This window comes from Equus asinus, chromosome 22, assembly GCF_041296235.1.
Source record: "Equus asinus isolate D_3611 breed Donkey chromosome 22, EquAss-T2T_v2, whole genome shotgun sequence".
Taxonomy (NCBI): Eukaryota; Metazoa; Chordata; class Mammalia; order Perissodactyla; family Equidae; genus Equus; species Equus asinus.
Genome location: NC_091811.1, coordinates 62936836 through 62952637, shown reverse-complemented (window position 1 = coordinate 62952637; position 15802 = coordinate 62936836). Strand labels below are relative to the sequence as shown.

Below are 15802 nucleotides of genomic sequence, written 5' to 3'. Positions count from 1 at the left end.
TCAAATGGTAATCACAAGAATCAATCAAGACAAATTTTAAAATGCAAGATGGTAAAACATAAAGAAATAAGAAAAATTATTTTTTTGCAAAAATCTTACAAACATAGTATGTTAATTTTATATAATTTACTGTATCTTTTCAGGGGTAAGAAAAGTAACTATTAAAGGTTTGTAAGATTGATTATAAGTTAAATAATCATAATCAAAGTCTCCAAAAAACTTTAAAAATAATTAGCTTCTTTACCAACAAAAGTTAATAACACTAACACTGTCTTCAACTCCTTCCCATACAGTAGTAAAATCCGCTAGGGCATGCAGGATTGATTTGAAAAAGGTGATACACCAAGCACTATAAGCATTTCTGAAACTATATTCATCTTATTTTCAAATACCTAGAATTAGTTTCTCATCAGACCTGTAACAAGTTCCCCAGCTTGTTGCTGTTGCAAATTGTGTTAGCTATCTTTGGCCATTTGCTCTTCCATATAAATTTTAGAGTCAGTTTATCAAGTTTCACAAAAAAATCCAATTAAGACTTTGATTGGAAATATGTTGAACTCATAGATTAACAAAACTACTGTAACTGAAAGTGTCATTTATAAAACTTACTTTAAAAACTATTTGTGGAATACCAGCAAAATTCTATTTATATTTATCTAAAAAGTATTTCTGAAAAATGGGATTTTATCTCCCAAGGTATTTAATAAATCCTTTACAGTTATAGTGGAGGTTTGTACTGGGCAGTATTCATCTGCTGCCATAACATTTCTAGTTCAATTCTCTTTCCTAGATCTTGAGTGACTACTTTCTGTACAACGATACTAGTATGAGAGGAGAAGCTCCCATCTGATGAATACTTAACTGCTTTCAACACTACCTTCAATAGAAAAAGCACATCTTATTTCTAATTCAGGCCACCTATACCTTACTTGAAGAATTCTGTGGTAATGAAACATGAGTGAGGAGGTAGAAAAAATAGGAACATCTATTAAGAAATAATATGTAGCCGTCTTAGGTATACCCACGAAAGACAACAATATTAGATGAAGTGGAGAAATAAATGAAAACATTCTATTTCAAGACATTTACATAAATTTGTTGCACTGTAAAAATTCTACTCTTAATCTATGAATCTGCCAAAAACCCAAGATTCCTCAATCTGAACTGATAAAAGTCTAGAAAAGAATCAAGAGCTCACAAAGATTACAAATAAGTGAACAAAGCCCTGAATTTATACATTCTCAACAGCACTCTTAATTCATGGTATGCTATTAAAAGTCCACATGAGCACAATTTGGGCTTCTGAGATTCTTTTTTGAATAGTTATAACTATGATTTTAGCATGAAGTCTAAAATCCTTAACACTGCCTAACAGGTCTAGCATGATCTGCTCCTACCTACCTCTCTAGTCTCAGCTAGTACCATTTTTCTTTGTGCTGAGATCTAGCTACAAGAGCCTTCTTTCAGTTCCTAGACACACCATTTTCTCATGGATCCTTCTGTTTAGAATATTTTCCTATTGCTCTCAACACCTAGTTAACTCCTACGATCTTTCAGATAGCCTCAATGTCACTTTCTCAAGGAATCCTTCCATAAGCCTCTCCTTGTTTCCTCTCAGACACTTTGGAAAAGGAAAAACAAGATGGCAATCTCAGTCTCCTAGATATCAAGACTCTTTATTAAGTTGTAAACATTACTTTTAGTAATAACAAAATAACAACATTTGAACTTTACCCTTGGGCCAGGCCTGTACTTCTAAGTACTTTAATATTGGCTCATTTTCTCCTTTTAACTACCCAACAAGGTAGGCACTATTATAATTTCACAGACACACAGAAATTAACTTGCCCAAAGTTACAAAATTAGTGCCAGACCTGAGATTAAGAAAATGACACGGGCATCGAGAGAAAGAAAAAGACCAATGAAAATGGCACACAGAAACAAGAACCAGACTCATGTATACGCGGAACTACAATATATGCTAAAAGCATCATTACAAACTAGTGAGGAAAGATCTGAGAATGTATATGGAAAATATTAATTAGAGTTCTACCTTACATATGCAGTCAGGTCTACTCTAATGTTTGCTTCGAAAACTTGAATGTGTTAAACATGATTTATCTATTAGGAAAGAGTAACACAAATTTCAGTGTACGCTCAAGCACTACTTCATTCACAAGCCAGGCCAGGACTAGGATGAGGTAAGTGAGATGCCTAGGGACTCTAACAGGGAGTACCTCTTAAATTTTAAGCCCTAGGAGCCTTGCTTGCTTCACCCTAGTCCAAACTCTGAAACCAACACTGGTTGAATATAGAAAACTACGCAGCTATACTGAGCTGCATAAATATGCACAAAACACACACACTTCAAACATCTACCTAAATTCACCACCTGTGTTATGAGCCACTTTCTCCACATCTGATGCTATACCTTCTTGGCAGATTTCAAATAACCTTCTTCCACCTCTTCACAATAACTCACAAGCCACAACCCTTCTGAATCTCACCTCCACAAGCAAACTTCAGCTTTTTCAAAATAAAAATGCCGTGTTTATTGTGGCATTTATGTATTTTTTAACAACTTAATATATGTAAAACTGTGCTATTTTTATTAAATACCTTTTTAAAAAAATGTGTCACTGACAATTTTTTTGAGTGTTGTGCCCCAATTCCATTTTCCCCATATGCCCTATGGTTTTTATCACATGATTTTGCATATAGCACAGTGATTTTGGGGAACACATGCTGTGTTACAGCAGAACTAACTGTACAAAAATAAATTATAGTTGGATTAAAAACATAAATGTGAAAGCAAACGCATTACTTTTTAAAAAAATACGGAAAAAATCCTTGTTACCTTAGAATATAGGAAGACTTGAGACAAAAAGCAAAGAGATTTTAAAGATAAAGGCTGATAAACTTGAAAGTTAAAATGACAAGCTTCTGTTCAACAGACACCACCAAGTAAAGAGATAAGATACAGACTGGGGAAGATACCCCTGCTGCATATAGCCAACAAAGGACGAGAATACATGAACTCCCTTAAGTTGATTAAAAAAAAAAAAAAAGACAGGCTAGCCCCCTGGCAGAGTGGTTAAATTTGTGCACTCTGCTTTGGTGGCCCAGGGTTTCGCTGGTTCGGATCCTGGGCATGGACCGAGCACCACTCATCAAGCCATGCTGAGACAGCATCCCACGTGCCACAACTAGAAGGACTCACAACTAAAATATACAACTATGGGGGCAGCCCAGTGGCACAGCTGTTAAGTTCGCACGTTCCGCTTCTCAGCAGCCTGGGGTTCGCGGGTTCGGATCCTGGGTGTGGAGATGGCACCGCTTGGCACTCCACGCTGTGGGTAGGTGTCCCACATATAAAGTAGAGGAAGATGGGCAAGATGTTAGCTCAGGGCCATACTTCCTCAGCAAAAAGAAGAGGACTGGCAGTAGTTAGCTCAGGGCCAATCTTCCTCAAAATAAACAAACAAATAAAATAAAGTAAAATAAAATATACAACTATGTACTGGGGGACTTTGGGGAGAAGGAAAAATAAAATAAAATCTTTAAAAAGACAACGAAAGAAAGAAAAATGCAAAAAAGGGCAATTCACAGAACAGGAAATCAGAATGGCCTCTATACATATTAGAAGATGCTCAATCTTATTAGTAATAGGAAAAATACAAATTAACACCACACCATATTATTCTCATGAAACTGGTAAACACACAAGCACATGCACACGTCAATACTACTAAGTGTGGAGAAGATGTGTAGTAACAGGAACTCATATCCTGCCAATGGGGGTGTAAACTAGAACCCTCACTTTGGAGAGTTATTTGGCAACATCTATTAAAGACGAAGATGTGCACAACATTACAATCATGTATTGCCATGGCTAAGTTTAACCTTACAGAAACTTTCACACATATTTACAAGAATACAACTATAAAAAATATACCGTAGCATCATTTGTAAGAATGAAAAATTGGAAAAAATCGAAAATCCATTATTCATACCAAGAAATATTACACAAAAATTGAAATGAAAAATACAACTAACATGTATTAACATGGATAAATCTCAAAACTACAACAGTGAACAACAACAAAAAAGATGTAAAGGATACATGGAATATAACACAAATATATTAAGATAACATAAATATGCACGCAATGCAACTATAGAAAATTTTAAAACATGATACAAATAATGCAGATTATTTAAAGACCCATACATATATATTAAAAATATAAATGAAGAGAATAAAAAAGAATTTCAGGATGATGGCACCCTCTGGCAAGGGAGGGAAGGGAATGGGATTAGGGAAATCTATACAGGGAGATTCAACTGTACCTGTAATGTTTTATTTTTTTAAACTAAGAGAGGGGTACACAGGTGTTTTGTTATAGTTTTCTTTGTACTCTTCTGTCTCCCTGAGATATTACATCAAATATAGTTAATATGTTTTCTATTTAATACAGAATAATAGTTTTTATGTTGATACATCTTCTATACCTGCACAAAAATGAAGCAGTCAGATATATAGACTGAATAATGGTTGAGGCCAACAAAACAGATAGAGTTAAGTGACAATCAACAAATAAAATTTCAAGCATAAAAATAGGATGAAAAATATGTATGGCAAATGTATAAAATGCACAGTTCTAATATTTTTGAAACAGATTCATAATTTTATATTATCTCATATTTTATATTATCTCTTCCAAACAGATGAATTTGCATTGTTTTAATAAAAAATTAACATAAGCTTTGAAGAATTTCCTTTGGAAAAGCACGATTTGTTTCTAAGTTTATCAAATTATGATTCTGATATATAATAATACATTCATTTTCAAGAAATTATTTCCTTTTGGTCACTAGAGCAACCAGTAAGCAAGCCAGAAAAGTAAAAATGATTGGGTGACATCTTATAAGAAAAGCAAAGCACATGGAGTACAGAAAGTACAGATTTTTACCCTTGATATCTGGGAAGATAATATAAACAAATTAATCAAAAAATCCTAAAATTGACATATATACTGACTTCAACCTCATCAAGCTCTAATATCAAATACTACATTAAGCTTGGGACTTGCAACCATTTAAAATTCATCTAAATACTAATGTCCAATATCTACATAGCCCAAAGTACAGAGTAGTAATTAACTGCTTTGCGACAGACTAATTTAAGTTTCTTGCACGAAGAAGTCTATACTTTACAGATGACACTAAAGGCGAAAGATTTCTGACTAATACTGAGCCATCTGGCTGTGTTCCCATATAAAAAGCTATGAAGTTAACGTATTAAAAATATGATCAAGATCACGTTATTTATGATTGAAGCCTTTGGCTGTGGCTTAATCACTATCATTTCCCTCTCTATCAGTGGATTACAAGGGATTTTATTAGAGTGTCTTACACACGGGCATTACCTACTATTCTCACTCACTAGTACAGAATACGAAAACTTTTATCATCATGTTAATATTATCTGGGTTCAAAAATTACTAAAGGAAATCTCACGGACATTAAAGATCTCCAGTCTTCAATCTCTCAAGTACTTCACATATGACCGTCAATCCTCCAGAATGTCTCCAGTACAGCCTTCTCTATTTCCAGTAATTTATTTCAAACTTCTGCCAGTCTCACTGTCTCTAACCCATTAGGTTGAATAGACAACCTTGCAGCCTACTTTTCAAGGAAGTCAGAAGCCTCAATTTTCTTTCCAACTCTCTTGCCCCACGCCTTAATCTTACCTGATTCCCTTATACACCAGTGGAAGGTATAACGCTCCTTAAATCCAAGGCTAATAATTTTTCTTCCTATGGCTTTGGATCTAATTTCCAAATTCTTCTAATTTTGTCTCCTTAAAGACTTACGTCATTAACAGCCCTTATCCCCTTGTTTCTCCTTCTATCTTTTCTTCTGTTTTTTTTTTTTCCTCAGCACATAAGGGCCAGTTCTTTTCCTTTCTCCCCTCTAAGTCACCGCCCAATTCACAGACTCATTTCCTCCTCTACCTATTCCCATTTTTCTGACTTGTCCTTGGAGCCAAGCTTCTCCTTCCTCAATCCTCACTTACTCTTCAACCTAGCACAATAGATCTTCCTACCTCAAAGGACCCTCAAAAAGGTTCTCACAAAGTCACCAATGATGACCCTAACAAATCCAAACGTTCCATAATTTTATGTACCTTATCAATCCTTTTTAAAGTTAAACTCTGTGATTCTGCTTTTCTGGAGGGGAAGGATATTCTTCTTTTTTTTTTTTTTTTACAACCTTCTCCTTCTCTACTTAAACGTTAGTATTTCACAGAGCTGTTCCCTAATTTCTTCTTCTTTCACTGTTCACACTCTCCCATGATACTATAATTCATACCAATGGTTACAAAATCTGCATCCCAGGGCCAGTGCTCAAGTTCTTGAATCATATTTCTAATTCCTATTCGTCCATGCCAACTTATATTTTTCATAGACATTTCAACCTCAAGTTGTCAATCATCTTCACACTTTTGTATGTACTCCTTCTCTAGTATTCCTTTAATAAATGATATCATAATTTAATTTTCCAAGCCAGAAACCAGATTATCCTATATTCTCCTCTAACACCATAACATCTAGTAACTAAGTCTGCCTGTCTCCTCTTCATTCTTAACAAAGTACTCTATAGTTCTCTAAGTCCCATTTTCAGTAGCAAAGATTAATGTAATAGTCGCCCAACTTGCTTCTTTGCTTTAAGTTTGCTCACTTCCAATTTGTCCTCCGTTGTGCTGCCACAGAAATTTTTAAAACACAAATACGTTCATGTCAATCCTGTTTAAATTAAAATTCTAATATGACATAGAGTATAAATGCTTTATATTTATGTAAAGTTTTTTGTATCAAGTGTTTTCACATTAATTAGCTTATCATTAGAGTAACATTTTTTCTCTTTCTTTTTTTACTTAGTTGACAGGGAAACTAAAACTCAGAGAGGTTATGTGACTTAGCAAGGAGTCATGTAACACTACTGAGTATGCAGGGCCTGTTCTCAGTATGCATTCTACTTTTCAGACTCTAAAGTTCAATGTTCTTTCTACTATATTAAACTTTACCTTAAATCCCATTTATTTAACAAAGACCTAAAGATATAACAGATGCTCAGTAAAACCATACACCATATTCCCCTCTTTATGAAACAGTTCTCTTTATAAAGTGAGGCAGCAAAAGGGTATCACAATGTTATTACAAAGCTATAAAAAAGAAGTGAAATACTTATGTTTTCACATTAATTAAGACTATACAAAAACGTAAACACTATCTTTCTTTTAAGAGGTTTTCTAGAGTTGTGGTAAACACTAAATTGTAGATGAACTTTTTTCACACCCACCCTCAATTTATTTTCATGATTATTTTTGCTTATAAATTTTATCTCCTGAAATTAGACTTGAGCAGACATGAATTCTAAATTTACTACAAAAAAAGTACTGATGAAAATTCTCTTTCTGACATTACTTGCTGTGAGGTCTTTGAGAAGTTACTCAGCACTAAAACCCTTAGATTGCTCATCTTAGAAATGGAGGGAGATCTCGTCAAGATGGCAGCGTAGACAGACTGAACTCATCTCCTCCCATGAACACAACCAGGTTACAACTATTTTTGGAAAAATTTTCCTGGATAGAAAACTGGATAAAAAGAACCCCCACAACAAGGGACAGTCCTGACTAAGGCTGAACAGGCAGAAATTCCTTCTGGAGAGAAAAAAAGCCACCTTCAGGAGCAGCGGAGTTTCTCAGCCACCAGGCGGGAGTCACCCTAAGGTACACAGCCCTGCCTGGAGATGTGAGGTCCGGAACAGGGGCCTGATACTGCTGTAAGCATCCTTCAGGCTCAGCACAAATGAGATGGGGGTCTTACTATCTGGCTTTGCTGGCTATTAACTGCAGCAGGGAACACCCCCAGAAAAGCTATCAGATGAAAGCCAAAAGGACCCCGGTCTTAGAAGGCCCATGCACAAACTCACCTGTCTCAGCAACCCAAAATCACCAGAAAAAAGGTTGACAGTCCCTTGGTGAAAACAGATTCACCTGGTAGGCTCTGGGTGCACCTCAGAGAGAGGAGAGACCTCTCTGGAGACTGAGACATTGGTGGTAGCCATTGTTGTCACCTAGTCCAGGCATGCTAACACAGACTCCCACAGACGCCACTGAAGTTCTTCCCCTGGCCTGTTAGCCCAGGAGTCTGCCACACCCACTAGAGTGCAAATTTAATCTAGCTCAGCCAGGGAAGGCAGCCCACCATAGAGACGGGCCCCGAGCAACAGCAAGCCCTCAGGCTACTTGTTGGCCTGCATTGACTGGGTGCCTTGACCTTCTACAGGCAGGTGAGTGTGTCCGCCTCTGTGGGGCAGGGCCTATGTGAGGACCAGGTGAACTGTGGGGGGCATTGGCGGAGAGGTGGGGGCATCTGCAGGGTATGCTCCAAGGGGTTGGGAAGTGTGTGTGGACCAGGACTCTGTTGATGCTGTGGGTGGTCCTGTGGAAAGTGAGGCTTATCAGCAGAAGAACTGTGCTTCACAAATAGTCATAGAAGAGATCAGCACCTCCCTTCCAAGGCCTGAAACAATTGAGTGCTCCTGTGCCTAGGGCCAGCCCCACTCAGCCACACTCCTAAGAGAACTGACAACAGCTTTATAGACCTGAGGCCTAAAGTAACTGTAAGCCCCCGAGCCTAGCAATGAGCTACACTGGGTACCTACCCAATTAACAGGAAAATTGCAACAGGAGTGTGCTGTTAGACCTTGTAGCCAATGGTGCTGAGGCTCCCCAAACCAGATTTACAAACAGCTGGCAAGGGAAGGAAAGACTAGACTCCCTGGGTACTTGCATTAAGAGCAACCCTGCCACAACAAAAGGACACAAGTAGCCCACAAAGGGATCACTCCTGGATCATTTGGACTGGTGACGAGAGTGAAGCACACTGCTGGGCCTCAAAAGGCATCTCTTACATAAGGTCACTTCTCCAAGATCAGGAGACATAGCTGTCTTGCGTAATACACAGATATAAGCAAAGAGAAAGAGGCATAATGAGGAGGCAAAGGAATACATTCCAAACAAGGAAACAGGACAAAACCCCAGAAAAAGGACTAAATGAAACAGAAATAAGCAACCTACCCAACAAAGAGTTCAAACGGAAACTCAATGATGCTCACAGATATTGGGAGAAGACTGGATGAACACAGTGAGCTCATAAACAAAGAACTGAAAATATAAAAAAGAACCAATCAGAAAAGAAGAATACAATACTGGAAATGAAAAATTCACTAGAGGGACTCAACAGCAGAACAGATGATGCAGAAGAACAGATCTGCGAGCTAGATGAAAGACTACAGGAAATCACCCAAGCTGAACAGAAAAAAAGGAAAAAGAATCAGACAGAATGAGAACAGTCTAAGGGAACTCTAGGACAATATCAAGCATGCTTTCATATTATAGGTGTCCCAGAAGGAGAAGAGAGACAAAGGGGCAGAAAATCTATTTGAAGAAAGGATACCTGAAAATTTTCTTAACCTAAGGAAGGAAACAGACATCCAAGTACAGGAAGCACAGACAGCTCCAAACAAGATAAGACCACAAAGGCCCACATGAAGACATATTATAATTAAAATGTCCAAAATTAAAGATACAGAGGGAATCCTAAAAGCAGCAAGAAAAAGGCAACAAGTGACATAACAAAGGAAAGCCCATAAGGCTATCAGTGGACTTCTCAGCCAAAACCCTACAGGCGAGAAGAGAACGGCATGACATGAAAAAACCTACAGCCAAGAATATTATATCCATCAAAGTTGTCATTCAGAATGGAAGGAGAGACCAAGAGCTTCCCAGATAAGCAAAAATTAAAGCAGTTTATCACCAAGAAACCGGTTCTACAAGAAATGCTAAAGTGACTTATTTAAGTGGGAAAGCGATGACCACAAATAAGGATAAAAAAATTATCCAACCACCGGGCAATAAAACCACCAGTAAAAGTACAAACATAGTAAAGGTAGCAGATCAACCACTTGTGAAGATAATATGATGGACTTAGTGAATATATATAGAACATTCCATCGAAAACCCAGAAAATACACAATCTTTTCAAACGCACATGGAACATTCTCCAGGACTGATCACATATTAGGCCACAAAACAAGTCTCAATAAACTTAAGAAGATCAAATTTTCTGACCACAAAGGTATGAAACTAGAAATCAACTACAGAAAGAAAACCAGAAAAGGCACAAAAATGTGATTAAACAAAATGCTACTGAACAATGATTGTCAATGAAGCAATCAATGGAGAAATAAAAAAATTCCTGGAGATAAATGAAAATGAAAATATGACATGTCAAAATCTATGGGATACAGCAAAAGCGGTTCTAAGAGGGAAGTTTATGGCAATTCAGGCCTACCTCCACAAAGAAGAAAAATCCCAAATAAACAATCTAACAGCACATCTAAGGGCACTGGAAAAAGAACAAACAAAGCCAAAAATCAGCAGAAGGAAGGAAATGATAAAATGAGAACAGAAATAAATGAAATGGAGACTAAAAAAAAGTAGAAAAAATTAATGAAACAAAGAGCTGGATCTTTGAAAAGATAAACAAAATTGACAAACTCTTAGTGAGACTCACCAAGCAAAAAAGAGAAGTCTCAAATAAATAAAATCAGAAATGAAAGAGGAGAAATTGCAATGGACACCCGAGAAATAGAAAATAAGAGAATACTATGAAAAGCTATACGCCAACAAATCGGATAATCTAGCAGAAACGGATAAATTCTTAGAAACATACAACGTTCCAAAACTGAACCAGGAAGAGGTAGAGAATTTGAATAGACCAATCACCAGCAAGGAGATTGAAACAGCAATCAAAAACCTCCCAAAAAATAAAAGTCCAGGACCAGATGGCTTCTCTAGTGAATTCTACCAAACATTCAAAGAAGACTTAATACCTATCCTTCTCAAACTCTTCCAAAAATTGAAGAGGAGGGGAGGCTTCCTAACTCATTCTAAGAACCCAACATTATCCTGAGACCAAAACCAGATAAGGACAACACAAAAAAACAAAATTACAGGCCAATATCACTGATGAACATCGATGCAAAAATCCTCAACAAAATACTAGTAAATCAAATACAACAATACATTAAAAAGATCATACATCATGATCAAGTGGGTTTCATTCCAGGGATGCAGGGATAGTTCAACATCCTCAAAACTATCAATGTGATACACTACATTAACAAAATGAAGAATAAAAATCACATGATCATCTCAATAGATGCAGAGAAAGAATTTGACAAGAGACAGCGTCCACTTATGATAAAAACTCTAAATAAAATGGGTACAGAGAGAAAACATCTCAACATAATAAAGCCCATGTATAACAAACCCACAGCAAATATCATTCTCAATGGAGAAAGATTGAAATCTATCCTTCTAAGAACAGGAATCAGACAAAGATGCCCACTTTTACTTTTATTTAACATAGTATTGGAAGTCCTAGCCAGAGCAATCAGGCAAGAAAAAGAAATAAAAGGGATCCATATTGGAAAAGAAGAAGTGAAATGGTTACTCTTTGCAGATGACATGATTTTACATATAGAAAACCCTAAAGAATCCACTAAAAACCTCTTAGAAATAACAAATGAATACAATCAAGTAACAGAATACAAAATCCACGTACAAAAATTGGTTGTGTTCCTATACACTAACAACAAAGCAGCAGACACAGACATTAAGAATACAATCCCATTTACAATTACAAGAAAAAGAATAAAATACCTAGGAATAAACTTAATCAAAGAGGTGAAAGATCTGTACACCAAATAGTATAAAACATTGAAAGAAATCGAAGAAGACACAAAGAAATGGAAAGATATTCCATGCTCTTAGATGGGAAGAATTAACATAGTTAAAATGCCCATACTTCCTAAAGCGATCTATAGATTCAATGCAATCCCTATCAAAGTTCCAACAGCATTTTCCACAGAAATGGAACAAAGAATCCTAAAATTTATATGGAAAAACAAAATACCCCAAATAGCCAAAGGATTCCTGAGAAAAAAGAACAAAGCTAGAGATAGCACACTCCCTGATTTCAAAATATACTACAAAGGCATAGTAACCAAAACAGCATGGTACTGGCACAAAAACAGACACACAGATCAATGGAACAGAATCGAGAGCCCAGAAAGAAACCTACACATTTATGGACAGCTAATATTCAACAAGGGAGCCAAGAGCATACAACAGAGACAGGAGAGTCTCTTCAATAAATGGTATTAGGAAAACTGGACAGCCACGTGCAAAATAATGAAAGTAGACCACTACCTTACACCATGCACAAAAATCAACTCAAAATGGACTAAAGACTTGAATGTAAGACCCGAAACCATGAAACTTCAAGAAGAAAACATAGGCAGTATGCTCTTTGACATCAGTCTGAGCAGCATATTTTCAAGTACCATGTCTGATCAGGCAAGGGAAACAAAAGAAAAAACAAACAAATGGGACTACATCAAACTAAAAAGCTTCTGCACAGCAAAGGAAACCATCAACAAAACGAAAAGACAACCTAACAATTGGGAGAAGGTATTTGCAAAACATATATCAGATAAGGGATTAATATCCAAAATATACAAAGAACTCATACAGCTCAACAAAAAAACCAACAACCCAATTTAAAAATGGGCAAAAGATCTGAACAGAGATTTCTCCAAAGAAGATATACAGATGGCCAACAGGCATATGAAAAGATGCTCAACATCATTAGCTACCAGGGAATTGCAAATCAAAACTACAATGAGGTATCACCTCACTCCGGTCAGAATGGTGATAATTAACGAGACAGGAAACAAGTGTTGGAGAGAAGAGAACCCTCGTACACTGCTGGTGGGAGTGCAAAGTGGTGCAGCCACTATGCAAAGCAGTATTGAGTATCCTCAGAAAATTAAGCATAGATCTACCATATGATCCAGCTATTCCACTGCTGGGTATTTATCCAAAGAACTTGAGAACACAAAGGCATAAACAGACATGCACCCCTATGTTCACTGCAGCATTATTCACAACAGCCAAGACGTGGAAGCAACCTAGGTGCCCATCAAGGGACAAATGGATAAAGAAGACATGGCATATATACATAATGGAATACTGCTCAGCCAGAAGAATGATGAAATCTGGTCATTTGTGACAACATGGATGGACCTTGAGGGTATTATGCTAAGTGAAATAAGTCAGAGGGAGAAAGTCAAATACCATATGGTCTCACTCATAAGCAGAAAATAAAAACGACAAACACATAGCAACAGTGATTGGATGGGTGGCTACCAGAGGGGGAGGGCAAAAGGGGGTGATTAGGCTCTCATATGTGGTGATGGACTATAATTAGTTTTTGGGTGGTGAACATGATGTAATCTAGATAGAATTTGAAATATATTACGATGAACATCTGAAAGCTATATAATGTTATAATCCAATGTTACTGCAATTAAAAAAAAAAGAAACGGAAATTCATTTATCAAAAAATACTTATTGGAGGTGCTGGCCCCGTGGCCAAGTGGCTAAGTTCACGTGCTCTGCTTCGGCAGCCCAGGGTTTCACTGGTTTGGATCATGGGCACGGACTTAGCACCCCTTATCAAGCCATGCTGAGGCAGTGTCCCACATGCCACAACTAGAAGGACCCACAACTAAAATATACATCTATGTACTGGGGGCTTTGGGGAGATGGAAAACTAAAACATAGAAAAAAAAATCTTAAAAAAAAAATTATTGGAGGGTCCAGCCCTGTGGCCTAGTGGTTAAGTTCAGTGCACTCCACTTCAGCAGCACGTGTTCGTGGGTTTTGATCCTGGGCACAGACCTACACCACTCGTCGGCTACACTGTGGCAGCAACCCACATATAAAGTAGAAGAAGACTGGTACAGATGTTAGCTCAGGACTAATCTTCCTCAGCAAAAATAAAATATACATATATATATTTATTGGAGACCTACTACGTACATGATATTCCATATGACAAGGTGGTTAGCAGAACAGCCAAGGTCTCTACATTCATATAATTCAGAGTCCAGTAGAGGAGAGAGACAGTAGGTAATTAAGATACATAGTAAAATATCGTGGCAAGTGTTGTGAAGGAAAAGTACAGGAAGCTATGAAAGCATAAAAAGGGGTCCCTATTTAGACAAAAGGAAAACCTCTTTGAAAAAGTAACATTTTAGCATATATGAATAGGAGTAATTTCAGGAAGAGTAAGGAAAAAAAGCTAAGACTGAGGGAACAGCATGTGCCAGGGCCAGAATAACTCTCTGGGAGTTTGGTATATTGGAGGAACTGATGAAATGAGGTTGGAGTTTATGACAAGGGGAGGAGAAATGCTAGAAAAGACTGGAGAGGTAGACCAGGGCCAGACTATATAATGCCTTTACAGTAACAAGGATTTTAAGCTAAAGGTAACGGAAAGCCACTCCAAGATTTTTAGCAGGAAAGAGATATGATCTGATTTACATTTATGAAGACCACTGGGAATATCTCACAGGATTGTTGGGAGGATCAAATACAAATGAAATGTTTAATAAATCAAAAACTTACAGAAAGTTATGGTATGAATACTTTGAAAAGGTCTAAATTGTTTGGTGCTAAATATTCTGAAGGTGTCAAGAAAGACAATTTGTATTGTGGTCTGCACAGAATAATTTTCAATGGCTCCAAAGAAGCTGGGTCAATTTTAGGACCCAAAATAAATCTGAGTGAATTTTAAGACAGTCTTCAAATGCAGAAAAGCTACTAGGGGAATTGAAAAGGGCAGATTTTTAAAAAAAAAATTTTGTGGTGGTAGTGTGGGAAAGATAGGAGAATTTCAGAAGTTGTTTAGAGAAGGAAATTTAAGAAGGATATACAGGGATCAATAAATGATTCAGAGATAGCCCTAGATATACAGAAGTTTAAAAGCAGTACAGGGAAATGGGGAAATCCCAATAGCTGTATTTAGGAAACCACAGAGCTGGTGAATGCACAGTGTTTGTTTTTGTTTTTTTGATTAGTACATGTTTATGCTGACTGACAACTTTCACATAAGCAACTTCTGCTTAACTGCCTAATACTGACATAAGTATAATGTAGTTCGTATTTTTAAAATCCTACCTTTTTCTCTGCAAAGTAGGCATAAGATAGTCATTCTTTTACAACTAAGAAAATACATAAAAATTTCAGCCTAATCCAACGTAGCACACAATCTCAGAACAATTCGTATAACACAATCTCAGAACAATACATATAACTACCTTGTGCAGAATTAATGGCATAAATAATTCTGAATGTTAATTTACTCTGACTAATCCTCTCATTTAATGAAATACTGTTTAAATTATATTTGAGTAGTGATGACACAAAACCATTTTTAATACTGAAGGAGACAGTGATAGTATCTAGTTATCTTTAATCATTATAAGCCAGATATTTCACTGATTTTTTTTAAGTACCACAAACTAAAACTCAGAATTTCATTGATTCAGTAAAACTTCACCAGAGAAAGCTATGAAGTTCTTTCAAATAAATCAATGGCTTGGTTAATCATCCTGTTATATCTTAATTTTTAGATTTCAAGCATTTCCAACCTATTTTCTGTTCTGTACATTAAATTCATCAGTTAGCAAGAACTAATTTTTATGACTTCTTTTTACACCTAAACTAAGAGACAAATAAAGATTCAGGAAAGAGGCCAAGTGAGATTGTGAAAATGAAAAGAAAACTCACAGGATGGGAGAAAATTTTGCAAATCATCTA

At 36.6% G+C, this 15802-nt stretch overlaps 1 protein-coding gene across 5 annotated transcripts in view; it reads right to left on the bottom strand.

Moving 5' to 3' along the window:
• Positions 1–15802, bottom strand: part of USP15 (ubiquitin specific peptidase 15) — a 133388-nt gene that overhangs the window by 108983 nt on the left and 8603 nt on the right. The window lies entirely within an intron of this gene.